Below are 27,622 nucleotides of genomic sequence, written 5' to 3' on the forward strand. Positions count from 1 at the left end.
ATTTTTCTTCTTGCAGGTTTAGTTGTTACAAATAGAAATGGGTTGTTTTGCATTTGAAGACAGGGCAGTCTGACTGGAACTTTAATGATCTTTTATTTATCCACTGCTGATTTAATGTGCAGAGCATTCCTTAGCAAGATCATTAAACACAGCATTTTATGTTCCGTCACATAAAATCAGATAAGTTTATGGTAGGAGGAAATCTTTATCTGTTAAGTGCTCTAACTGCTTCAGGTGCAAACTGAACTAAAAGAAGTATGCAACGGCAAAGCATGCAGACTCCTACACAGTTATTGTGACCATGATTTCAGTATATCAGGAGAACATTACACTGTATGCATCATTATATAAAAACTCATAGCAAGTTACCAAACCACCCCATTTACATAAACCTCAGGCTTCGACTGTCATGACAGTGACCTCATATGTAACCCTTACACCACTGTATCTGTGCAGGATGGGATCTTTCTCATAAACCACAGTGGTAAAAATGTTGTGGCTACCACTTTTTGCGGGTGTTGCTTAGTTTGTGTAGTCAGATTCACTCTCTATAATTTGGCGACCTTTAGTCTTTCCCTGATAGCTTTAGTATCTAGATTGTTTGAGACCCCGTATATAATACAGTCTGTTTTCATGTGGGCCCTCTTATTTGCTTAGTTCATGTGTTTTTTTGTTTGTTTGTTTGTTTTAGTATGAAAGCTTGTAATTCAGTTTCTTTTAACTCCCAGCCTTTTAATTTTGGGCAGAGACCATGACAATGCTATACAGGAGGCTAAATAGACCTCTTTGACCTTAACTAATCATGACATTTTAATCATCATATATAAAAATGATATTTATGTTTCTTGTCCTTAGATAGAACTAATGAAAGATTTCTCACAGTAGAAAACATTTTTCCCCTGGCATTTTTGGCATAAGTGTTTTCAGCAAAAGTACCTTCTCTTTGACTTTACTATCATTAAGTGGGACTGGAATGTAATTCAAGGGTATGTTGCTGAGGTGTAATCTTTGAACACTTCATATCTGACAGGCTTTAGCGTCTGCAGTTTAGACTATTGTTCAAAGAGCTAAAAGAAATGTGCTTAACGCTCTGGTGATCTCAGAGAAGAATGTTTACTTAAGTTTATTTTCTTCCACTTCTTACTGCATGTGTTCTTTCAGGTGAAAGTGTGTGTGTGTGTGTGTCTGTGTGTCAATATCTGTCACATCAGGTTTTGGTGTACCCCCGCCAACTCTCTGCCTGTAACATACAATGATTTAGTCTCCTGTCTAATTTCAGTGGTTGGGTTAGTGTGTGGGTAGCTGGATGGCATTGGTGGCCTATGTATACAGGTCAGACTAGATAATCTGGCGACCACTTCTGGCCCTAAATTCTGATATTAACTTACTGATCTTACTTGTATCATAGGTACATTAGTGTTTATAAATGTACTATTTTATTTAAATAGTCTGGGCCAAATTCTGTCCTCAAATATATATATTTGCAATTCCCGCTTGCATCCGTAAGAGTTGTGTGTGAGTGTGCATCTCCAAGCAGAATTTGACTTTAAATTATGAATGAGAAACTTAATGTTTAAAAAAAAATGTAAAAAGGAAACAGCCAGCACAGTTCAGGAAATATGGATACACATTAACACATGTAAAAATTCATTCTGCTGGGGAAACATGGCATAGTTTTTGTTCTGTTGATTTGTTACCAAATTTGATTGTTGGCAGGCAGTTGAGATGGTAGTACTTGGTAATGGTGCAAACTCAACAACAATTACAAAAATCTTCAGGAAAGTGCCTGTAAGTAAATAATGTTGGTTTTGCTACCGGTTTTCAAGTTAATAGTCACTAAAATGTAGTTGGAATTTCAGGTAGGGGAAGCATGATGGTATTCGGAATTACATGATTTTTTTCAGGGCTAATACTGTCTGAACTGGTTGGGCTGGAAAATATTGTTATACATCATTGGGAAGTTGGAATTCCCGGGTTTCCAACAATGTATATTAAAAAAAAAAAAAAAAAAAGCCAGAGAACTTAAAACAGTCACAGATCTGGTCTCTCAGCTCAGGAAACTATATGTAGGCTACTTACCAGACAGGCCAGGATGCTTTGTGGGTCAGTTCTCTGTTGTGCTAATGTGTTCTACATTTAATTTATTTTATTTTTATTAGTGTTTACTTCGGTATAAGTCTTGCTGAACACTCCAGACTCTTAATTCTGCTATTGTTGACACAATTTGGCTTGCAAGTTTTTGTCCCCTTCACAAATAGTGAAAGTGTGCCTTCTCTTGTGGAAGAAATGCATGGAAACTGGCTAATGTTACGAAACTTGTTATTCTATCTGTCTTTCGGCACATCCAAAACGATTAAAGGATGGCCACTTCTGTCTGTCTATAGCACATTGGTCCTGTTTTTATGGAGCTGGTGCAGTAAAATAAATAAATAAAAATTATTAAAAACAGACTACAAAAGGGTGCAGAAACCATGAAAAACACCCATTGTAAGGGTGTATTTGTGTTGCATAGATATATTTTGGCTTCCTTCTGCAGTGTGGAAGTAGGACATATATTTTATTTTTAACGCCCTGTCATGTTTCTGCTCTTGAAAGTTTTTGTAAGAAAGGGATCCTAACAAAGACTTTGCACTAGTTCTATTAATTGAGGCAATGTCCAGACTGCAATATGTAACAGGACATTCTATTTTAGCTGAATTTAAATTGAAATATGTAGGTTTTTTCTATAAATGTGTGGTTATCAAGGGCTGTTGAAACTTAATTACAGCAATGCATTTGACTTCAGTGTGTGCTTGAGAAAATACTGGGGACTTGGCTAATTACTTTAAAATGTATTATTTTTTAACTTTTCCATTGACATAAGGTTACTGAGAGCTTGTGTCCTGTTCTTTCTTCATTTCAGGTATGAGTCATGTCAGTACAGTGAAAGAGGAGGATTTATGTTTCTGAAGTGGAATTGTGTATGTGATCAAAGGATTTACATGCAGCTCTCTGTGCTGTAGTTCCTTCCTGCTCCAGGAGGGACACCTGGGGTGAGTAATGGGATAATTTATAATTAACTCAGACCTTTCTTTGGGAGGCCTGTCTCAAAACAGGAAGATATAACTCTCATGGTTTCAAATGGGAATAGAAGAAACTTCAGATATTGCAGAAACACCCTTTAATTATAAGCACCAACCTTCAAAGTTTACTTTTCCTCTTTACTAACAAGAGATTTTCTATAAAGAGTGGCATGAGGTTTTGATAAATCCCATGCATTTGAGCTTTCCAACACCCTTCAATGCAGCACTTTTTGTAATTTGGGTAGCTTTTATTTGCTAAGCAATCAAAGAAGTTGAACTGACTCAGTCCTAAGAGAAAACTAATCACAGTAGAGCTCAGGGTGAAGCCTAGGAGGTAGAGTTCAATCAAACTTTTGCATATGCTTATGAGTGTATCAGAAAGGTTAACATTGGTCAGGGATCTATCTGTATTGCAGCAGGGCTACATGTGTGTGTTTTCAACTAGTTGCTGATGATATTTCCAAAAATGATCACCTTACTCTGTTTTGGTCTCTCTTCTTCCCTCCTTCCTCATAGACAAGGTTGTGGGTACTCCTCCAACAACCATATCAGCTGCACTGGTTTAAATTTAACACCGGTTATTCTCACCTCAGGCATGCACCTTGGTTAAATATATCATTAAAAATTAAACTAAACTGTTCAAAGAGGAGTAGATAAGGTGAGAGATGGAAGGATGCAGTAGTAGAGAATAGAGTGGGTGGGGAAAATTTCTATTGAACTGTGATTTGACAATAAGTGACAACCATTTTTGTAAAATATGTTTTCTGATGGGCTGTAATTGAGAGTTGCAATGAAGGTGCTTCTAGAGCTGGTGGTGGAGGGAATATAGGAGGTAGAGGAGAAGATCCAGAGAGAAAGGTTTCTGCACAGGGAAAGAGAACAGAAGGATAGAAGTGCTTAGGGTGTAGTGGGAGAGCTTTTGCACTAGGGAAGCATGTTAGGTAACGGGAAAGCAGGGCTCTGTACCAAAGAAGGTGTGAAGAGATAGGATTCAGTGTGTCTGATTTCTGCCCACCACTATATTGTGAATGGCAGAAACCATTGGATAGTGGAGAATACAATTTGATTAATATAGTTTGTCACGTGTGCATTTAGATACCTTTCTCCAACTAGACAGTGAGAAAATCAAAATATGTTTCTATTGTACCCACATGTACAAAATATATCTTAATTTAGGTGTAGTTAAGGCAATGGGAACTATAGTACTTTCTATATTTTGTGTACGTTTTCAAGAGAGACACCATATACCACCACCCAGGTACCCGATCACGACTTATGAAGCTACATACCCAAGTTTGAGTGATTTGAGATATTATTTGAAAATTGAGATTTGTGTGGAGCCTTGTTTAATGTTTTGTACATTTGGTGACTTTCAAAAGACGTTACAAGAATACTTAAAAAAAAATTACTAACATACAGTAAATTTCTTTATTGTTCTGCTTGTTCGTGTTTTTTTTTTTTTTTTTTTTTTTTGAGGGGAGGGGATAAGATTTGGATGATTTAAATTTAGTTTTACAGGATACATACTTCAGTTTGTTTTTTTTAAGTAAAGTTATTGTATTTGCTCTTTCTCCTGTTGTAGTCAATGGGGAAACTACCATTGAATTAAATGGGACCAAGACCGAGCCCATTGATTTATGAAAGGATTTTTGTTACATTATTTTAAGTGGTTAATGAGTGCAATTATATCAGATATGCTCATATTTGGAACTTTCTGGTGCACTGCTCATTTAATAATGACCACTTTGTGGGCATTCTGTATAGGCAGAATATCTATCGGTGAGGTATGGTATTAAGGGTATCATTAGCATGAGATTGGGGTAGCCATGGTGGGCCATTCATAATGAATGCCAGTAAAATCTTTACATTACACCACTCCATCATGTGCCACACGTTTAATTGTTCTAGGAATGTTTTAGTGAGTGCTTGAAATTTTTCAGTGGAACTACTACTAGTATCCCTCCATCTGTAAAGCCAGGTTCTTTAGGTGCTATGAATACAAATTATACAAGGCTTAGAGGAGAACAAGAAGCAGTGGTCTCAAGTTGCAGTGGGGGAGGTCTAGGTTGGATATTAGGAAACACTATTTCACTAGGAGGGTGGTGAAGCACTGGAATGGGTTCCACCACTGGAGGTGGTGGAATCTCCATCCTTAGAGGTTTTTAAGGCTTGGCTTGACAAAGCCCTGGTTGGGATGATTTAGTTGGTGTTGCTCCTGCTTTGAGCAGGGGATTGGACTAGATGACCTCCTGAGGTCTCTTCCAACCCTAATATTCTATGATTCTATGAGGAAAAAAAACCCTGCTATTTTTTAATAACAATTACCTAAATTTTTTCATCCACAAAAATGTAATTAAAGTCAATATTTTGGAGTCTTCCAGAGCTAGAAGCAAATGGCCCTTTGGGAAGCTGGGACTCTCCCTTCTACTCTGGATGTTTCTATTTCTAGTCCTTCTACTCCATAAGGATTGGATGCCCTTGTTGTTGGGCTTTAATTGCTAACCCCATAGTTCAGTCTTTAATTTTCTGGGGTTTAATCTCTTCATAAAAAAGGTAGGTAGGTAATTCTATTGAATCTGTAAAGATGCTAACCTAGCATCAGATGGAAGAGTATGAGGGGTGATCAATGGTTCAAGCCCCTGGCTCTTATCTCTGGTCTTGTTTTTTTTTTTTTTTTAAATCCTTCTCAAACTAAAGTGATTGAAAAGCTTTCCAGATCCGATCATTGAAAAGATTTCAAGTGAAACTTTTGGCTCTTATAGCAGCATGAGATCATACAATGTGATATGAGCTGAATTGGTACCAGAGTTTGAAATGAAAACGAAAACATGTTCCTATTAGCCTCTCTCCGCTATTTTTCAGGACTGTGGGTAAAATACTGGCTTGCTGGTCAACTGCTGTACATTATGACTCCATAATTTAAAAGTGTAGAGTTTCTTTAGTATGTGTGAAGTGTGTGTATTTCTGTTTGCAATTAGTATGTTTAATTTACATCTACTCTGGTGACAAATGTTTTAGGTTTGGAAACTATTTTAAAACTTAGGGCAACTAAAGAAAATCACCGCAAGAGAGGTTTTACTGAAGCTGTGTGTATTCCTAGAGTTTCTTACAAATGCAATACAGCACTGGGGACACAATCTTTTCTTTAAACTTTCTATTAGTCTCAGGGTCTTGCTCCTTGTTACTACTCTAATTAACATTTATGCATGTGCATGAGTGTACACACGTGTGCGTATAATATGTACTAATGTATTAATTGTATACACACATACATGTGTACGTTTTATCTTTCTCATTAGAAATGTAAGTTCATAATGCCTAAATTACAGATAAGAAAATTACATTAAAGGAACTTTAATGTTGCAAAGTCAAGCACTCAAAAGTGCCAGAACTGAAATTGCCTAAGCAAACTTAATTCAGCCCCTTATACGTATGCATTATGATAGTGTTTTAATCACATGATCACAAGCTCCTATTTCATTCAGTGCACAGAATGGATAAGACTTATTGGATGGGTAGCTATTTGATATTTTGTTTTGTCATTCAGTGTGTGGCCCTATGCCTTATTTGCTGCACACTCTTCAGACCCTGCATGGAATGCAGAACTATTATTATCCTCATGGAGTTTTTATGGCGCTGATCATGTAGTATGTGAGTGCGTCACAGATAGGAATGAATTTGTCTTTACAATCCCCGCCCCCCCTTCATTCCCATGAGTTAAGGTTGTTATCCTACTTTTACAGATGGGATCTGAGGCACAGTGAGAGTAATGTCAAAAACATCTGCTGATCTTAGTGCCCAAACTCAGATGCTTTGGGTCTGATTTTTTTTTAAGTGTACTTTGTAAAGTATAGCACTTTATGTATTCAGAGCAGACCTCCCATTGACTTCAGCTGACCATGAAACCACCCTTCCTCTTCCTGCAGTACATTGCCTCATTCAGTACACACCTTCTGACTTTGCAACAAATGAGGTAGGGTTCCTGCAGATAACTGCCTTATTCACTACACATTTCTGATTTATTCTTTGGGCACTGTCCACCTGTGCAATGAATGAGGCGGGGGTCCTATGGAAAAATACTATGTTATCATGTTGTTAAAAATTATATCATGCATACGTACAAGGGGCTGGATTAAGTTTGCATAGGCAACCTTAATTCTGGCATTTCCTAACTTTTGAGTTGATTTGCAACCTTAATATTCTTTTTAATGTATTTTTTGTATGTAATTTCCTAGTTTTTTTAAAGTACAATGAAAATTGACCTCATGTTGACCCCCAAACTGGGTCGTCATCAGGATTTGGACCACTGCCACTTGAGGTAACAGAGTAACTGGTAGCAGTAGTAAACTGATATTACTCGAGTGGATGTGCCACACACTTCGCTAGTGCATGTCACAGATCTTTGCTAATAGCAAAGGAATATTGAGACTCAGAATCGTAGATTCAGCTCCAAGTTCTAGAGGGGAGTGTGCTCTCCATTTGATCCTGTCCGTCCCACAAGTCTGATCCTTTCTAACCTTATCTTCTCCAGCCTGTGCCTGTCTTAGCCTCTCCCTGCTTCTCGCTGGCTCCTGGCTCCACATCACCACATGAACCGCTTTGTACAAGGTGTGGACAGATCTAATATTGGCATAGCCATCGATCGCTATGGAGAGACTGACCACCGGAGCAACTAATGCATTTTCTGGGCTGTACTCAGACTGACAAGAAACCAGGATAACTGAGGCATTTAAGTGCTCTGAGAGTTGGACACAAACTTGTCAATAATCGATCAGGAATGAAAGATTAAATCGTGGATGATATTTGGCCACATTGTTATCAATTGATGTTTTTCTGAGGAATGGGCCTGCCACAGTTTTATTTATAGCAGCTGGGGATATTGTCCTCCCCAAGGGCAGGAAACTGACAGTTTCCACCAGCTGTGGACCCAGTTCTTCCCTGTTGGCTTTCTGAAGTAGGTAGTACAGTGGGTAGCACAGGTTGTGTCATGAGGTATCTCTAGAACTTTAGTGAGCAACACTGGCCTAAACACAACCAGGGAAAGTTTACTATTTGTATCCTCCAGAAATGGCTATGCCACCGTGGAAACATTCTGAAGTAACGGTTTAACTTTTATGAGCTAAGAACTTGAGGACACGACTTGAGGAGGATTGCTACACTGGAAGAAGTAGGGGAACTGAACCTTGTATGTTGTACCTCTTCTACCCCTTCCTCTGGTTTTTGTCTTACAGAATGTAAACTCTTCACTGGGACCATGCCTTCCCATATGTCTATGCAACATCTCAAGCACAACTTTAATATAAACAATAGTAGAGGGGGGCATAATATATCAAGCAATATAATTGAATTCACTATCTGTGACGTTAAAGACCTTGCAAGAACCAGCTCTCACAAAAACAACTGCTGAACGGTCACTGCCATTCAGACAGAAATGAACCTTTTCAGAAAAATGCACTTTTGTGAAGCCTTGCAAATACGGCCCCATTTTGAAAACCCTTTAGATTTGTGAATTGAAAGAATTTACTATTGATTTTTTGTTATGTATTGCTATAGATGGGCCACATCCTGCAGCCTTTAATCACAGGATTGCAGCTGGACTTCTTGCATGAATAAGGATTACTTGTGTGAGGAAAGAGTAAGGGACTGACTTCTGTTGTATCAAGCAATCCTTGTTTCTCCCTGAGTGGTACCAGCTTACCCTAAACTGCCTGCCAAATGAACAGAGATTTTGGGCAAAGTGTGCATCTCAGTGGAAACTGTCAAGCTTTAGTATAAATGCAATGTAATCTTTAAAAGTCTACCTTGGAATTAATTCACTTACAAACAAAACAAGAAAAATATCAATTAAAATTGTTTTTCCTGTTTGTGTTTCTGGTTTCCCTGCCATAAACTGAATTTTATTCTGTAAAATACCCACACAGTGTTTTCTTTTAGTAGAATCTTATATACATTTACAAAATAGGCTGCCCGTTTTGTCTGAGCAATAAGGCACTCTGGAGTTTGAAGTCTTAACCAGAGGTATTCTGTGAGCCTCATGCCTGACCAAGTACAGTACCTGAGGCATGTGTTACTACTAACCTATGCCATAATTACTGTACGCATGTAGCTACAGGTATATTCACATATGGCTTTCCTATTGTGAGCATTCAGATGATTTGCTAATGCAGGCCAATACTCACATCAGCCGTTGTCTCTTTGATCTTAATAGATCACCACAAACCAGGTTATAAACTGGCAGACAAGGTTCAACAGTAGGGCTCTGTAAACACTTTGCTTAGAATGCATCCCCTCCTTGAAATTAGGGTGGATTCAGATCCTCTTTTATCAGTGAACATCAGCTCCACCATTTGCAAAGTTGTGATGGTGTTATGTTTAGTTGCAAAGTTGTGATGCCCGCTCCCTGCCTGTCTTTGGGGACAGAAGTGCGTGTGGCCTATACTCTTCTCACTCAGTCCTAAAACCAGGAGCCTCCTGCTGTGGTCTTTTCTAGGATGCTGGGTTACTTATTACGTCTTCACTCCCCACCTTGTTTGTTGTACATATCTAAGGATGGTGGTGAAGGAGACAGAGGACTACTTGCTATCGGTCACTACCTCCCTGACTGTAAAAGGGAGTGATCTTTCCTCATAAACAGAAAAACAGACGTGAAGAAAGAGCCAGAGTGGTGCTCTAGTGAGCTCAGGGATAGATACCCATAATTCCTTGAAACTAGAATGTAAAGAAAAGAAGCCCTTTGCCTTAATCATTCCATAGCAGCCATGTTAAGGATTACAGGGTATCTGTGGTGCTGAGCCCAGTCTGGAAGGTGGCTGACAACTACAGTGCTTCCTTGCTATATAGTGGGAAGCAAGTGGGCAAGGTGTACTGACTCCAAAGACCCTTGAAAGGTTTGGGAGAGACAGCGTTCCATACCAGGCAACTCTCCTGCTGGGAATAGCAGCCATCTTGGGTACTTTGAGGACCCAAGGTACAGCAGGGAGGACCATGTGTCCCCACGATGGAACAGGTGGTCAGGCTCCCCTCCCCAAGACGCACACAGAACATCAAAAGTAAAGCCTGACATAGCCAATGTCTTCAGGGCTAGGAGGGGTGATGGAATGTGGTTCTTGGATGTTACACTAGAAGTTTCCTTCCCATGGCAACTCCTGTATTGAGTTTGTGTGAAATGACCCCTGCATGCACATTTCTTACAGTCCTGTTCAATAATAGCATCTGACTGGTGGTGGAAAAGCCCACTTGCTGAAGATATGGGTGCATTAAAACACCCCAAAACTAAAATTTATTTCTTAAAAAAGCCTTTAAATTAAATTAAGTGTCTGTAATTTTATTATACTGTTTTAGTGGCCTGATTGTGACCGATTAGGCTCTTAATAAACCTCATGATAAAAAGAATAGAAACACTAGTCAGTTTGCACCCCTTTATATTGCTGTTCGTGTTCCAATTATTTTGCTGTGATTCTTCTTTTTAAAGTAGCCAGAAAGAGTACAACAAAGTATGGTGAGCCCTAATTTAGAAGCAAGAGCCGGTTCACCCTGATAAAAGGGTCAGCCAAGCCTCACTGGCTCTTTATTAGAATCCGGTACCCACTGTGTTTTATCTTCTATGAATATTACTCTTCTATTATGCTCACTATCATCTCTATGCAGATGATAGTTTAATACTTGCAAATGAGCAAAATATAATGAGCGGTGAGCTATAAAAACATTGAAAACTTACGCATATGAGGAAACAAGGGCAGTGCTGGCAAACTAATGTTAATTGTTTTTCTTAGAATAAGTGTAAATGTGTTGGATGTAAAAAGCATATTTTAGGATCTACTTTTCCATTGCTACATGAGTGCAACCCCTGTTCCTGCTGGGACTCCGCTTTACATACTTCAGGTAGAGCAGAGACACCCGTTTTCCCCCCATTCTTGCCTATGGTGTAATCCAGTCACTTAAGGTTTGCAATTAGCATTGGCTCATTATTACTGTTGTAACTGTTGGGCATGTTAAAACATCCCAGTGATTACGCAGGGGCAGGGAGTGCGGTAGAAGTCATAAGCAAGGCATGTGGCACGAGTCCCATGTAGTTTTGCTATAGAAGCCCAAACCTGGTCTTTCATCATTTTTGTTATGAGGTCGATCCTGTACTTATGACACTTTTTATAGTAAAAATTACTTTTTCATTAAATTGCACAAAAATATATGTAATACTATATACTCTATAGCAGAGTGACTAAAGCCTTTCTTGGAATAAGAGCGATCTGTCAGGTCCTGCTTTTTGCTACAGCTGCAGAATTTCTACTTACGTGGAAAGAAAGAGAAAGAAAGACACACTTGGTGAGGGCCTAGCAGCAGCAGATAAATGAAGCACCACCACTAATTGAGATCTGACTTTTTTCCTTCTTGTTCCTTTCCCCCAAAATGATGATTTTGAACTGGTTGAGCTATTAGGGTGGAAAACCTCAAAACTATTTTTTTAATAAAACTCTTTGTTTTTCAGAAATAGAGAAGTGGAAACTTGGAAAACGAATAGTTTTCTGAATGGGTCACCCTTTTTTCTCAGGAGTCACTATTCAGTTGTTTGGATGTCTTAAAAATGCTGGCCAAATTTTAAGCCAGTTTCATGTTATGATACACTACTGCAGGGGCCGGCAACCTTTCAGAAGTGGTGTGCCGAGTCTTCATTTATTCACTCTAATTTAAGGTTTCGCGTGCCAGTAATACATTTTAATGTTTTTAGAAGGTCTCTTTCTATAAGTCTATAATATATAACTAACTATTGTTGTATGTAAAGTAAATAAGGTTTTTAAAATGTTTAAGAAGCTTCATTTAAAATTAAATTAATATGTAGAGCCCCCCGGACTGGTGGCCAGGACCTGGGCAGTGTGAGTGCCACTGAAAATCCGCTCGCATGCCGCCTTCAGCACGCGTGCCATAGGTTGCCTACATTGTACTACTACTGTCTGTCTCTATAAGCTGGGTGGCTGAAAATAGTTTCCTGCCTTTCAGTTGTCCATTTGATATCCTGCCCTATCCTGTTGATATGGCAATATAGAGACTGCAGGGGAATATTAATTTTAATATAATCTTTGGGATCGTTAGGAATTTATAATACAGGAGCAGTCATGAGAGTGCACTTTGGCATATAATTTTTTTTCTTCATGTAATGGCATAATTTTTTTTGAAAAGGCTATGCTGTTAAGATGCATTGTCCAGATATGCTCTTTCCACTGGGTATCTCTCAGTACTCCACACTGGGAAAAAACGGCAGTAAGTTCACGGGGTCATGCTTGTATTAAGTCTCATGCTTCCTGTCACACTGTATTTGACCTGGATTGAGCAGCTGATATGACATCATTGTGGGTGTTGCCAGCACATTCTTCTTTTTATATTAACTCTGCAAAAATATTTTCTTTTTGAAGATCCCCTTCCAACCCCCCCCCCCCCAACCAACAAAAAAAAAGAGATCTTGTCTGGCTTTGTATACCCCATAGGTATGTCTGGTCGTTTTTGATGAGTGAGGTATTGTCCTGCTGTTTACCTCTCTCAAAGGAAGTGTCTGTTGACATAGTCTGCATTTCAAGCATCTTTATTATACAACACTCTGGGAAGCCTTCAGGGCAAGCCAAGTAGGCCCTAAAAAGCAGCTTCTTAGTCACAAAGGGAGACAGAGCTAACCAGACACCAGCAGTTCATATTTCTTTCTTTATAGAGATCTGTGTAATGATAATGTCAGACCTCACAGAAGACTAAGGCTGCTTATTTAGAACTGTATGTGAGGTGAGGCAGGAAGGCCTCCCAGCTGCTGTTTTTACCTGCCACAGTAGGTTAGTGGCAATAGCCTTTTTAAGAGTGAGCAGTGGAGCAGAACTGCACTGCTTTAATCCTTAAGGGACTGACTCTGCCACCCTTACTCATGCCGAGCAGTGCCTTACTCCACTACCTACAGAGTATCCATTGTGAGTAGGGTTGGCAGAACCAGACCCTCAGTAAGTTGCTCTGTCTGTCTTTTTCTGGCCTTGGCTATGCTACGGATTTTCTGAAATTGCTCTACCACCAGTGCCAGGAACAGTGGGAGCACTAGATTGATGGTAAGAGAATTAAAAATAACCCTTAGGGTAGATATAGTCTCTCTCTGTACCTCCGCACTCTTAATTAAGGACTTCCATGGAATGATCACCATTCATTTTCATCATGGCTTAATTTTTTATCTACACATTTTTTATTTAATTATATGAAAGTATGTGCAAAGAGAGCCATATGGCCAAAACTTATATAAAATATACTTCTATTTGGATAACCTGTCCTCATGGTACTTTTGAGATCTGGTGGCACTATGGATCGGGCATAGACCGGTCAGCCTAACTTCAATACCTGCAAAGATACTGGAAAAATTATTACACAATCAATTTGTAAGCACTTGGAGGATCATAGGGTTATAAGGAATAGCCAGCATATATTTGTAAACAACAAATTATGCCAAACCAACCTAATTTCCTTCTTTGATAGGATTACTAACCTAATGGATGGGGGGAAGCAGTAGACATGATATACCTTGATATTTAGTAAGGCTTTTGACACAGTTCCATATTACATTCTCATAAGCAAACTAAGGAAATGTGGTCTAGATGAAATTACTATTAAGGTGGGTACACAACTGGTTGAAAGGTCATACTCAGAAAGTAGTTATCAATGGTTTCCTATAAAATTGGGAGGGTGCATCTAGTGGGGTCGTGCAGGGATCAGTCCTGAATCCGATACTACTTAATATTTTCATTAATGACTTGGATAATGGAGTAGAAAGTGTGCGTATAAAGTTTGCAGATGACAACAAGTTGAGAGGAGTTCCAAGCACTTTGGAGGGCAGGATTAGAATTTAAAATAATCTTAACGAATTGGTCTGAAGTCAACAAGATGAAATTCAGTAAAGACAAGTGCAAAGTACTTCACTTAGGTAGGAAAAATCAAATGCACAACTACAAAAGGGAGAATAACTGTCTTAGGTGGTAGTACTGCTGAAAAGGATCTGGGACTTATAGTGGACCACAAATGGAGTATGAGTCGTCAATGTGCTGAAGTTGTAAAAAAGGCTAATAAGATTCTGGGGTGTATTAATAGGGGTGTTGTATGTAAGACATGGGAGGTAATGGTCCTGCTCTGCTCAACACCGGTGAGGCCCCAGCTGGAGAACTGTGTCCAATTCTGGGCACCACATTTTAGGAAAGATGTGGACAAATTGGAATGAGTCCAGAGGAGAGCAACAAAAATGATAAAAGATTTAGAAAACCTGACCTATGCGGAAAGGTTAAAAAAACTGGGCATGTTTAGTCGTGAGAAAAGAAGACTTGGGGGGGGAGGCGGGCGGATAGTCTTCCAGTATATGAAGATTTGTTGTAAAGAGGGAGATGATCCAATATGTGAAGGGCTAAGGCAGGACAAGAAGTAATGGGCTTAATCTGCTGCAAGGAAGATTTAAGTTAGATATTGGGGAAAAAAACATTCTAACTATAAAGATAGTTAAGCTCTGGAATAAGTTTCCAGAGGAGATTATGGAGTTCCCATGATTGGAAGCTTTTAAAAACAAGTTGGACAAACACCTGTCAAGGACGGCCTAGGTTTACTTGGTCCTGCCACAGTGCAGGGGGCTGGATTTGATGACTTCTCGAGGTCCCTTTCAGCCCTACATCTCTATGATTCTTTGTTACCAAGGCGGTCTATTAATATTTGCAAAAGAAGAGAGTTTTACTTCAGATTAAATTTGAAAGTCAGGACCAAACTTTGTCAGTAAGCAAACTCTGGAAGACATACATGATATTATGACAGTTTAAATTTTTTTTATGTACTGTTGCAAGCCTATGGAATATGCAGCCTTAGCTTTGATTTGCACATGTACCATTTTTTTTCTTTTAGTGCTTAAAAATAAATCCTAAAATACCTATCTGGGCATATTACTTGAGAATTAATAGAAATCTTGTTATTTGAAGAACATCCTAGTCTTTGGCTTACGTGACCCATTGATAGTACTACAAACTTGACCAGCAGTGTTATTAAACCAAGCCTTGTTTCTCCAGTTCAGTGTATCTTCCCGACAGCTCCAAATACATTAAACTCACCCGCACTGACTGATCCTACGACTTTTCAAATCAAGAGTTGGTTTACATTGTGTTAATAGGAGGAAACCAATATAAACCTGGCCCTGCCAAGATGCCTGCAATCCCAGCACTGAGCTTTATGTTGGCTTCAGTAGTTGCTACTTTAAGGTGATTGCTTTCTTCATTAAAAACCAACAGATAGCCATGAAAACTGCAGGTCATTAAGAAAAGGCTAGGGTAAGAGTGAACCAATTCTCAAGTGTCTGTCATTCCTTGTGTTGCTTAGGCAGGTGCCTAATGGCTAATTATTTTAATTGCTATTAGATAACTGTTCAGAGTCATGCATTAATAGTGGAAGCAGCCTATGCCTTGATAGTAGGCACAGACACCAAGGGCCAAATTCAGTGTAGGTGTAAATAGTTGTGCAAGTTATATGTTGGAGCCCAGTTGTCTCCTTGTAGGATATGAGTAACTCCCTTTTAAATTACTGGAAGTTATTTGTATCCTGTGGGGAAGAATTGAATCCCAGGTGTAGCTGACCAGAAAATGGTTGTAAATCATAAAATAGTGTAATCTGCATAGATTTAGTATTTACTGTCTGTACAAATCAACAACTGTAATTTACATAGAGAGGAGTGCTGACACCAGGCCAAGTACGCCTTTCACTTACACCAGTGACCCCAACTGAGCTGCACCATTGTAACTTAGAGCTTAGCACACCATTTGTAATTTATATTAGTGCTTGCACTACTATGGAATTTGGCCCGGTGACTTCAATATGAATTGACACTAGGCTGAATTTAGCCCTATGTCTGTAGACAAAAACAAAATGGTAAAAATAAGATGTAGAGCCATAGAAGGTAGAAATTAAATCCCTTTGGTTTGCCCTCATGCCCTGCCTCTGAAAATGTCTTTAAAATCTAGACGTTACTAGCACTCAGCACCTTTATTAGCTGATGACTTGTGAATTTGTACTCCTTCAGATTGTGTGTAACAAAACAAATAAGAAAATCAAATCCAAGCTTAAACAAACATTTATATAAACATGAGGTTTTGATTTCGATACTAGTTAGTGTTATGATTGGCAAAAGCATGCTTTTTCACAAAGCCTGTGCTGTGGCCAACTGGCATGAAATGTGGTGTTTCTCTTAAAGCCCCTGCTTCTGGAGGCAAGTGATTGCCTTCCAGCTTTCACTTAAGAAGTTTCTAGCCCTAGTGGTTGTGGAGAAAAGCATGAACCCAGTGCTAAGAAACCAGAAAGCAAATAAGATTTTTAAAATAATTTTTGGTACTTTTTATTTTTAAGTCAATCTCAAGTTTTTTAGGGTCTGACTCATGGTTTTGAATGCTTGGGATTGGCAATACTGAGCCTGACAAGGCTACCGCTACTCACGTTTAATAGTCCCTTACTCAACAAAGAGTCCCACTGATATAATGCAAAGTCACTGTAGAACTGATTTCAGTGGGACTATTTACAGAGTAAAGTGCTGCTCATTGTAAGGATAGCAAAATTTGGCTGTTCGGTAGAGGCACCCTGATTTGGCTAGACTGGGGAAACACTAAACCAAACTCCTCCTTTCCCCACACTTACCAGTTTTCAGATAGCTTCCCTCTTCCCTTCCTCAGAGAAGAGTGGGGCTGGGTCGGGGAATAAAGCAGCATTTTCTTGCCCTGTTGCTTGTGGGCAGTGGGGCTAAATAGGACATTCTCTCCCTTCCTGGCAGGTGACACTGGCAGCTGTCACCTTATTAGGTCTGTTTGCTCAGTTCCTGGTCCTTCTGATTCAGTGGGGAGCACTCCTGAGGAAGCAGATCGAGTGGAGCACGTGTCGGCATTCAGGCAGTGGCCTTATTTCACCTACTGGTGTGAGTGCTGTTCTGCAATGCTGTGTTGACTGGCTGTAAAGAACACAGTGATACTACCAAAAACTCTAGAGAAAATCCTTTGAAATATCTCTCTAATCAGACATTTGGATGATTCTTTTTGCTTTATATGCTGACTAATAATGTCCGTCTGCTTCGGTGCATCTCAGGCTAACCTCCCTTCTGTAAACATGTATGTTCCTTCACTGTCTGTTTCAGTCTATAGCCTAAGATGAACTTGTGTGAAAGAATCATGTAGCTATAAATTGTCCTATATTGACTAATTTTATTTTGTTTTTCCTTTTGGCAAAATTAAAAGGAACAAGATAAACCATACATGCATTACATCGCAAAAGTGTACCTCCTATCCATTTAACGGTGAACTAGTCCACCATGTGTTCCCTCACATTTTTGTTAAAGGTTAACAAAACTGTTTAGACAACTCTAATGGCCGTACATCAATCTGCTGTATCTAGCTGATTAATGTGACTGATTTCTGTAGTGAATTCCTTTAACCACTTCTTATTTACAAAGTGAGAGGACCTTGTTTAAAGCAGCCACATGGAACGTTCATCCATTTTGGAAGCGCATTTCTTGACTGAAATAAATTTAGGAAACATAAATCTAGTAAACTTCTGAAAAACAATATTCAGCCAAGGGTTCGTGTGCAATTGTAATTATGGATTTTGCTATAGTAGAGTTCACCTCTCCCTTTCCCCCAAAACCAAACCCAAATTAAAAAAAAAATCTTATTTCTGCTGAGAAGTTTGTTATAACCTCAGACAAAATGTGAAAGACCAAATGCCCTTTAGCCTAAGAGGAGGTGCATTGAGCTGGCAGCAAGTTCTCATCTCATCTCTGTTACTGAGCAGTTTACATACAAATGTTATTTCTTACCTACCCCTCATAAGCCTACCCTAAGGGTAAATATAATTGACCCCCTTGTAGAAATAAGGTAAATGAAAAATTATACTCGGTCACTTCAGGCAGAATTGGATACAGAACCCTCTCCAGTTTATCAAAACCCTCAAAAATTGTATTGTGGGCACCAAACTGGACACAGTATTCCAGAAGTGGTTACACCAGTGCCAAATACAGAGCTAAAATGATAAATTATCACTTATGTCCTGAGACATCCAGTCCCCCAATACCTAATGACTACAAAGCCTTTCACCTCTATGCCACCAGTTTTAATCCAGCCAGCTCAGTAGGGACTGAAAGTTGTTCTCAATATAATGAATATTTGGAAGTCCCCGAAAGAAATGAGTTTGGTGCATCCCAGTACAAATTCATTCCTGTGGGTTGCACTAATTGGCAGACTCAGCAGAGAAGCCAAGATACTACCCATAGAAAGGGTGTAAAATGAGAAGAGCAGAGCGTCAAGGACAGAGGCTTTAAAAACTCCCAAAGTAACTGGGGGCTGTATCTAGCTGATTAATGTGACTGATTTCTGTAATCACTACCCTTGAGCGATGTAGTTAAGCCGACTTAAGTCCCCTTGTAGACAGTGCTAGGTTGATGGAAAAGTTCTTCTGTTGACCTAGCTACTGCCTCTCAGGAAGGTGGATTTACTACAGTGATGGGAGAATCACTCCCATTGCTATAGTGGGTGTCTATTCTGAAGTGATACAGTGGCACAGCGGCAGTGCTTTAAGCGTAGACGGAGAGCACTCCACCAACAGAGATAATAAAAGAATGGGCAGAGAGGTAGGAGGAGAACTAGCCATGTGTCTTGAAAGCCCAATGAGGATTAGGAAGAGAGGATGATCAAGAGTATTAAAAGCAGCAGAGAGGCCAAGAAATGTTGAAGATTGAGTAGAATTCCTGACTTGGCCAGGAAGAGGTCATGAGAGACCCTAGTGAGAGTGGTTTCAGTAGAGTAGAAAAAATGGAAGTCAGATTGGAAGGGATCCAAGACAGTGATTGTTGGAGGAGAGAAAGTGAATGCATGGGCTGTAGACTGCACATACAATGAATTTACAGTTAAAAAGGGGGAATGAGATGAGCAATAGCTGGAGTAGCAGGTGAAGTTGAGGTTTTTGAGGATAGTGGACGGGGAAGGAGCCAGAAGACAATGAGGGGTAGAGATTTGAGGGGAGAGGGGCTGGTAATTACATAGGAAGAGATGGGATCACTAGGGAAAGTAGAAGGGTTAGAGCTGGAAAGAAAGCAGGAGACATAACTCCTTCATATTTAACAGGTTACCACATACTGATGCTTTCGTTAGAGTACTTAGGAACAGCATGATAACATAAATTTTCTTTATGGAAAATATCATATAGTGAGCAAAGAAAGAGACATTTATTTGCCTAAAAGAGCAAATATTGCTTGTGTCTTTTGTGATTTTGATGATGCAAAAATAAATACATAAATCAGCCAAATCAGCCTATTTCAATAATTTTTTAACTGAACTGGAAAAGCAGCACATTGCTGTGGTCCCCCTCCACCTCTTTGGGGACATAAGCCCTCCCTTTGCTTTCCTCCACCCACTCACACCACTGCTACCACAGGAGACAGCTGGGCAGCAGGCTGATCTGTGTTGGTTACTGTGGGCCCGGTGGAGTTCACTTAGCATTGGAAAGAGACTGACACATCCAGACTTCAGGAGCAGAACTACCTAATTGTCTGGCTCCAATCCAGCTGCAGATTGACCCAATAAACTCTAATGAATCTGGATTCCTGCAGTCTGATTTGCTTCCTCTTTCTGTTATGTGCTCCTTTCAGTCCACGAAGAGTTGAAACCTGAGTGCTGGTTTTGACAAAGGGGGACGGTTAGGGAGAAAGGAGGGGAAGAAAGGGCAGATAACAGCCGAATGTAATCAGCATTTTATTACCATCCTTAGGAAGTGGGAATAGTTTTAAAAAAAAAAAAGTAGGTTTGAGCGCGGAAAGTTAATTATGGTGAGGTTATTTGACAGGAAATTACAAAATACAAACAGACAGAAGAAACACGTTTTAAAACAGTAGGAAATCTCAAGTTACTTTACTGTGTATATTCAAAAACCCTAAAGCAAAGGCTGAAAATAACAGTTTAAACAAAAGCTATCTTATCTGATAAAGACATTTCAAGTACAAAGGGAAATTTATATATTGGGTTGACAGTCTTGAAATAAGCTGATTTTCTTGATAACACTGTAGATTTAATTGTGGGAAAAAATTGGGTTCATTTGGATGACCTACCGACACAGTAAGTTTCCATGTATAAATGAACTGCATTTTATCTATCCTTTTACATTTCTAGTCTTCTAAACCATGTTTATCAATGTTTTCCAGAAATTGGAAAGGTATATTTATGAATGTAGGACAAGACTGATAAATATGTGCATATTTTAAAGGCGACTACACAGAGCAGATCCAGTTCATTTCCCATACAACTGTATGTAGACCTAGTAGTGTTTCCCATATTGGGAAAGAAATGAACAGAAAATAAGTGCTTTGGGGCTGAGTGTAGAATTTCTAGTACTAGTGGTGTTCTTCAGGTTTATTATTAAATTCCTTTCATTATTAGCATGATTTTGTTGACCTCTTGGATTTTTGGCATGTTTTGTTCACTTTCCTTTGGTTATCTTTCCTGAAACAGTAACGCAAGGATAGCAGAACTTGCTCCTTACTATTTCGTGGTTCTTTATAGCCCTTCCATAGGTACCAAAGCTGCAAAGGACATCAACAAGGACCTTTTCTGATACCTGGTCTCTCTTCTAGCTTTCCATCAAAGACAACATTCTCCTCAAAGAAAGGTGCTGATTTTCTTTGAAGGGTTAAGATTGTTCGCTTTGAAGGACACTTCTTATTATACTTCCTTAAAGATTACTTGCTAAGATACTGAATAAGCATTGAATTCCATGTAGTTATGTGTCCACACATTACTATATAGGGTATATACAATAGCTATATTGTATTGGGCAGCGGGAGGGATCCTTGTGTTGCCCAAATTATGTATTAGTTTAGCTTCTGTTAAATCAGAATATATTTGATAATAGATTTTATAATACCACGTGGTGGAACAAAATCTTGCTTGCTTTGATGAAACTGAAATAATAGTAATGAAGTAGAAGCATTAGGAGGTTTGTAGGTAGAAGTTATGTAACTGTTACTGGCACCGACATGGTTTCATTGCCAAACTGTTTTTTCCCCCACTCCAAAGGCTGCATGTTTGTGTGTTGTTTATCATCCTCACTGACAACTGTTCAACACATACAGATCAGGGGAAATAATACCCAGGCTAAAGGCTCATGCAAAGAATCCTGCTCACACAGCAGAAGTGGTACAGGTCATGTGACAAGTTGCTGGCTTTGAGACTGTGGGATTAAGGCACAGAGGATTACAAAGTGAGTGCTACTACGCTAATATTATAAATGCACCAAACATATCCATGATTCAGCAGTGCATCATCGTGCTGCCATGGTCCCCTGAGAAATGTAAGATGATATTTTCTGATAAGCGGTCTGCTTTGCCTGTAATCTGCCCTCCTCCCCATATTGTGGAGCTTTCATAATTAATAGATACAACAGAGACAGGAGATCTGTAAGGAAGTGTTGGATGCCCATTTATATCCTATAAAAAGTTAGTGGTATGATGTGTTTTGTGTACTGGGCTGAGATGCAAGCTAGCAGCCATATGAATAAATTGGCAAAGTGACCCTTTCCCCTTGTATAAATGGGTAGGATGTTGACTAAATGATGTTGGAAATCTTTTGCAGTGGGTGACGTGAATGTATAATTCTCTGGGAATGTCTAAGTAAGCTCTAGAAGTATTACTTAAATATGGGAATGATGAGTACACATCTGCTTGCATTCATAAACACAACACTAGGAGGCCCGGTTTTAAATTACCATCCTACTATTGCAAAACCTCCCTAGTAATCCTATAAAGCTGTCAGACACCGATGAGTCCGTGAGGGTTATGGCAATATTCAACACCCAAGTATCAAATGTCAAAGGACCGTGAGGATTGGGTTGCAACATAAATATTCTGAACTTGATTTTATCGTTTTTTCTCACCGAGGGGAGCAAATGGCACCTGCACAAGAAAGATCTTTAGCTGTCACACTTCCCATTTATGTCTTATTTAAATCTTCTACTTGATTTTATTGTTTTTTTCCCTTGCTTATTTTTTTTTTTAAACCAAATGGTACCTTCACAAGAAAGGACCTGGCCTGACACACTTTTCATTTATATCTCATTTAAATGTCCTACTATTTAAAAAGAGTTTTGTAACTTCCACCTGGGGGAAAAAGTTCATATAGTTGTAGGGAAAAATAACTTCCTCCTTGAAATAGGAGAGTATTGATGTCAATGTGGATTGTTATTACTAAGCTCCCACTGTTTTGAAGAGCATCATTAATATTTATACAGTGTATAAATTTCAAATATCTTAACAGACACAAGCTAATACATTAAACTTAACTGCAGCCCTGTCCTGTACAGTAGGTAAATGCATCTCCACTTTACAGATAGGTAAAATGAGGCATAGCGTTTATTTGCCAGAGTTCACACAGTCAGTCAAATAGAATAGAATCAAGTCATCCTAACTTCCGGTTTCCTGCTCAAACCCTCTAAAATTCTTCCCTGCTGTACCTGTAAAAGGAAGTCAGGTGCTGGCGTAGCAGAAGGAAAAAAGGCGTTGATACAACTTGTCATGTAGTCAACACTCAGGTTACCATGATAGCAATGGGGATGTTTTGCTTTTCCCTTCCTTTTGTCATAACAACAGTCTGTCTATATGTTCTTCACAGTTATAACTCAGGTTTAGGAATTTCCTTCTCATGGGTTAGGGCCCGTTTCAAAATTAGTAACCTCCTGAGATTGCAGGAGTTTATTGGAAATTAGATAAATGTTATCCAATATCTCTTATCTGTTTTTTTTTTCCCCCCTTTCAGGGAGAACCTAGTATGAAGGGCATTTAGGCAGATGTTCTAACCTGGAGTCAAATAATATGGTTAATGAAAGATTAAAATGCAATAAACTATTTTACTGCTACATTGTAGTTGATATTTAAAGTACAGTTAAATCAGGAAATTCAGTTATGGTTCTCATTGGAACTGTTAACTCAGACCCCACTCTGTGAACATGTATTGCTTTATGTTTACTCAATATGGATTAGGATATCTTTAATTCCTTAGCTGTAGTTGGGAGAAATATTACCCATGAAAGTGTTTTTTAGTGAAATTTGCCAGTTTTCAGCTTTACTGCAATTTGAATAATATGAAATGCTGGCATTTTTTGAAGTGTCATGTGAAATAATCTTTGTAAATATTAGAGGAAAAAAAAAACATTTTTATTAGAAAATTTACACTTGTGAATTTTGAAGAGTCTAGAGTTTGAGCTGAAAATCCACATGACCTAGGGTGCTAGATTCAGGAAGTCCAGAGTTACAATTCTGCCTCCTGATAATGACCAGCCTCAGTAACGTGTTGCTGTTATATTGCACTTCACAAACACTGTTTAGTTAAATAAGTAAATACTATTATTCACGTTTTACAGATGGGAAAACTGAGGCCTAGTGAGTGTAGGTGACTTAACTGAAGTAAATCTTGCTGAGAACCTGTATTAAATACCAAGTCTCTTGACTACTATGCACAGGCCTAGTCCATTACACTGTAAAGGTGTTGCTTAATGGCAGCATTAGTGAAGTCAAAGAGAACCATCAGTTGAATTTTATGATTTTAGTCCATTACTCCATTCAGCTTTTAAAAACATGGCTCATTTATTTAACTTTTATCTTTGCATCTTCAAAACTCCATTGTGGGTAAAGTTTAAACAAATTAACCATTAACAGATGTAAACCTCATTCATATCCAAACCACATGTTATCCTGGTAGTTTATCTGTTCTTGCTTCCTTTGAAAACAGCAGAGTCTCAATGTATACTTTGTACGTATACATGGTATGAGTTTTGCAACATTTTTTTTATTATTCCCAAATACAGACAATAGTGCAGTTTGTTTCAAGGTGTTTTGAATAGAATCTTTGGCACACTTACAAAGTTTTTATCAGTCACTAGGTAACCCCCTGCTTCTCATGTTGTCACGTGAAGTGATTATTTGTGTTGCGGAAGTACCTAGTGAGGTTCCATTCCGGAATCGACTCCATCTCATGCTGGGTACTGTATCACTGTGTTGCCAACTCTTGTGATGTTTTGTTTTACTTAAAGACTCAGCTCCTGGAAAAAAAGTGATTTATGCGAGAATCTCAGCTGTCATGTATCATTCTGGGATGTCCTTTTCCAACTTTTTGTTCCCTCCTCTTTTCCCTTTTGTTCCCACTCCTCTGATGGCCCTACAGTTGTCACCGATTTCTCTCAAGGCAAAGAGTGTATCATCAGATTAGGTAGGTTCTTCCACAGCTCCTCTGTGCTGCTCGTGGAGCCAGCTGAGGGAGTCATTAGAGAGATTAGACAGGTGTAATGGCTGAGGGAAATGTACACTTAAAAGGCTGCATCAGTGCAGCTGTGCCACTGTATCACTCAAATGAAAACGCTCTAAGCCAATGGGAGAGAGCTCTCCCATGGGCATAGTTAATCCACTATCTATGGTGGCGGGAGATGCTCTCCCACTGACATAGCGCTGTCTATACGGGGGATGGGAGGTTAAGTCAGTATAACTCTGTTGCTCAGGGGTGTGGATTTTTCCCACCCCAAGCAACGTAGTTATACCAGTACAGGTGCGTAGTGTAGACCATACCTGTGCTGGAAAGGGAGAGTTAAGTTTCCTCAGCTCTCTAAGCCCTGGTCCACAGTACAAACTTATGTCGATATAACTACACTCAGGGGTGTAGGTAATCCACCACTGCCTTTTGGGGAGGCAGAATACCTATGCGGAGAGGTAGGTTTTCTAACACTTCTTATTTCTGCCTGAGATAAACGCTCCTATCAGGACAAATGGACATTAAGTAGCTGATTTTCTAACACCGAATACTAGTGCACAGTAGAACAATGAGCTATCTTCAATATTTACAGAGCTTTGCCCATCCGCGTTGGTAGAGTCTTTATTAAGCACTATAGAGTTGTAAGTGTAGACAGACCCTAAGGCTTTGTCTACACTAGCACTTCTGTCGGTCGGGGGTGTGAAAAAACATACCCCCGACCGATAAAAGTGCCGGTGTAGACAGTGCTGTGTCGGTGGGAGATGCTCTCCCACCAACATAGCTACCGCCACTTGGTAGAGGTGGTTTAATTTTACTGGTGGGAGAGCTCTATGCCGCCGGCATAGAGTGGCTACACGGGAGACCTTATAGTGGTGCAGCTGCAGTGGTACAGCTTTGCTGCTGTAAGGTCTGTAGTGTAGACAAAGCCTAAATCTTTGGCAAACTGCAGACTTTCAGACTGAGGTTATATTCATTATGGGGCAGCATGGTGTCTCAGGCTTGTTGCCTTTAAAGTTATTCAAGTTGATCAAAATTTGAGATTAAATATTTGACGTTAATCTGAAGTTTTGACAATATATTTCTTTCCTATTAGTAGCCCAGTATGTAGATTGGGTCAAACAATTATTTTTACAAATTATATAAAATGTTATAAAATATATGGTGAATTTCTCTTTTTCCAGTTATGCACCAAACTATAGTAATTACAAAGAACATCCTGCTCATCTTCCAGTGTTTGCTGTTATAATTATCCAACTAAATCTGTGCGATACCTCATTATATGGTGATATTCGGCTAAACATAACCTACATAAGAGGAATGTAACGCTTGGATTGAAACTGCCTTTTTTTTTACATGAGATAAACACTCCTATCAGGATGAATGGACATTAAGTAATTGATTTTCTAACACTGAATACTAGTGCACAGTAGAACAATGAGGTATCTTCAATATTTACAGAGCACTGAATTATCACAGTATACCTGATTTTTTTTTTCTTTTAAACTCTCTCTCCTTTTATGCACAATTGTTCCAAAGTAGTAGGCATAAAATAATGGCAAATACAGAATTTAGCATTCATATATACAGATCTTACGTGACTGATAGCCGTTTAATGCCTGTGCTTCAAATTTTATGGATGAATATGCTAAAACAAAAATACTAAAAGCTTTAGTGTTCATACACAACTACAGTTGGTACTGGTATTTACTAACATTCTTTTTGTCATGCCATGATTTGTTCCAGTTAAAACTAGCTTTAGCAGCCCCTGTTTTATCAGCTGGCCTTCTCCATCAAGAGCTGCTTCACCTCACCCCTCCTCTCCCAAACCCTGGCAGGGCCTCAGGCTTCATGATTTTAATGCTTTTGTTCAGACTTGCCATATCTCTTTCTCACTTTGCTACCTTAGTTACTACACTGCTCCTCCAGATGGTAAATCCTCAGATTTGGGTTTCTCCACTTTGATTGCTTGCAGATGCCAGCCATGTCAGTTTCATTATATTTGCGGTATTTCAGAATGAAAAGAACAAATAGCTTTGTGAGACCTCTCTGCTGTCTACTTTAAAAGCTTTAGGGGTCAAATTTACAAAATATGCTAAAATCTTAACCCTGAATTATGAGTTATACGAATTTCCCAAGATACGTGTGTATTTGACCATTGTGCTAGCAAAGCCAAAAATGTTAGCTTTCCCAGTGTTTTGTGTATGAGGAGAAACAAGATAGGACAGTCTTGTATAAAAGTAAATATGAGAGCAGAGCTACTTTGATCTGTGAGTGACTTAGGAGATATTAAAATTGAATCGAAGACATGAGCAGAAAGGAACATGCATGAGGTTGTTTGCCTCAGGAAAGCTATTCTTCAGTAATTTTATTGAGTATTAATGTAACTAAATGCTGGCCTGCAAGCACAGATGCGGTTGTTCTATTATAGGGATATAGCCTCTTAGAATGATCCTCCCAGTCTGGGTCAAGAGATTAACACTTGGTCTTGAGATAGCACGCTAAAAATAGTAGTCTTGGGCTCTCAAGATTAGGGGGCTGGGTGGTCCAGCCCAAGTCACAACACCCACACTGCTATTTTTAGCCCCACTAGCACAAGTCTGTAGTTCTGGGCTGGGAGGCTTGCTCCTAGTTGCAGTGTAGACATACCCTTTGAGACCAGGGATTTTTGGGAGGAGTTGTCTTCAGATGGAACACATGTCGAAGAGCGGTTAGATGACTGTCTCTTGTGATTGTCTTCTGGAGGCTATATAAAGAATGCTCTTGACACAATCTGGTGGAAGGATCAGGGCTGAGGCAAGACCTGGAGAGGAGGCTCTTCATAGAAGCCAGGCAGAAGACCTGGGAAAACAACCTGTGAGTTCAATTAGGAAGTAGCTGTGGGGACTGGTGAACAGGCATGGAAAAAGTAGTAGTTGGTTGTTTCACTTACTAGGGTTTGGGAGTCCAGGGAAAAGGGAGGGAGGAAGCTTCCCAGTACCATTGCTGCAGAGAATTAACTGCAGTCTTTAGAAGAAGGGCTAGAGAGAACCCTGTGCCATGGCTGACAGAACAGCTAGACCTAGGGATAGGACAAATGCAGAGAGGTTTCTTCTGCCGCCTCTAGGAAGAGGACTGCGGAGACCCTTGTTGCAGCGCTGTATGTGTAGACAAACACTGGGAGGGGCAAAGTGAAATTCTGTAGCCCAAGGTGGCAGGGCCGGCTCTGGCTTTTTTGCCACCCCAACCAAAAAAATACACAATGCGGGGGGGCCAGAACGG

The 27,622-nt window shown here is 39.4% G+C and overlaps 1 long non-coding RNA gene across 1 annotated transcript in view; it reads left to right on the forward strand.

The window, feature by feature from the left end:
* The window catches only part of LOC112115592, a 215,463-nt gene that overhangs the window by 75,706 nt on the left and 112,135 nt on the right, over positions 1 to 27,622 (forward strand). The window contains exon 2 of the long non-coding RNA XR_003370222.1: positions 2,903 to 3,032. This is a non-coding gene — a long non-coding RNA (uncharacterized LOC112115592). The remainder of the gene's footprint in view (positions 1 to 2,902; positions 3,033 to 27,622) is intronic.

Source organism: Terrapene carolina, unplaced genomic scaffold, assembly GCF_002925995.2.
Source record: "Terrapene carolina triunguis isolate 2854851 unplaced genomic scaffold, T_m_triunguis-2.0 Scaffold58, whole genome shotgun sequence".
In the NCBI taxonomy this organism is placed as follows: domain Eukaryota; kingdom Metazoa; phylum Chordata; order Testudines; family Emydidae; genus Terrapene; species Terrapene triunguis.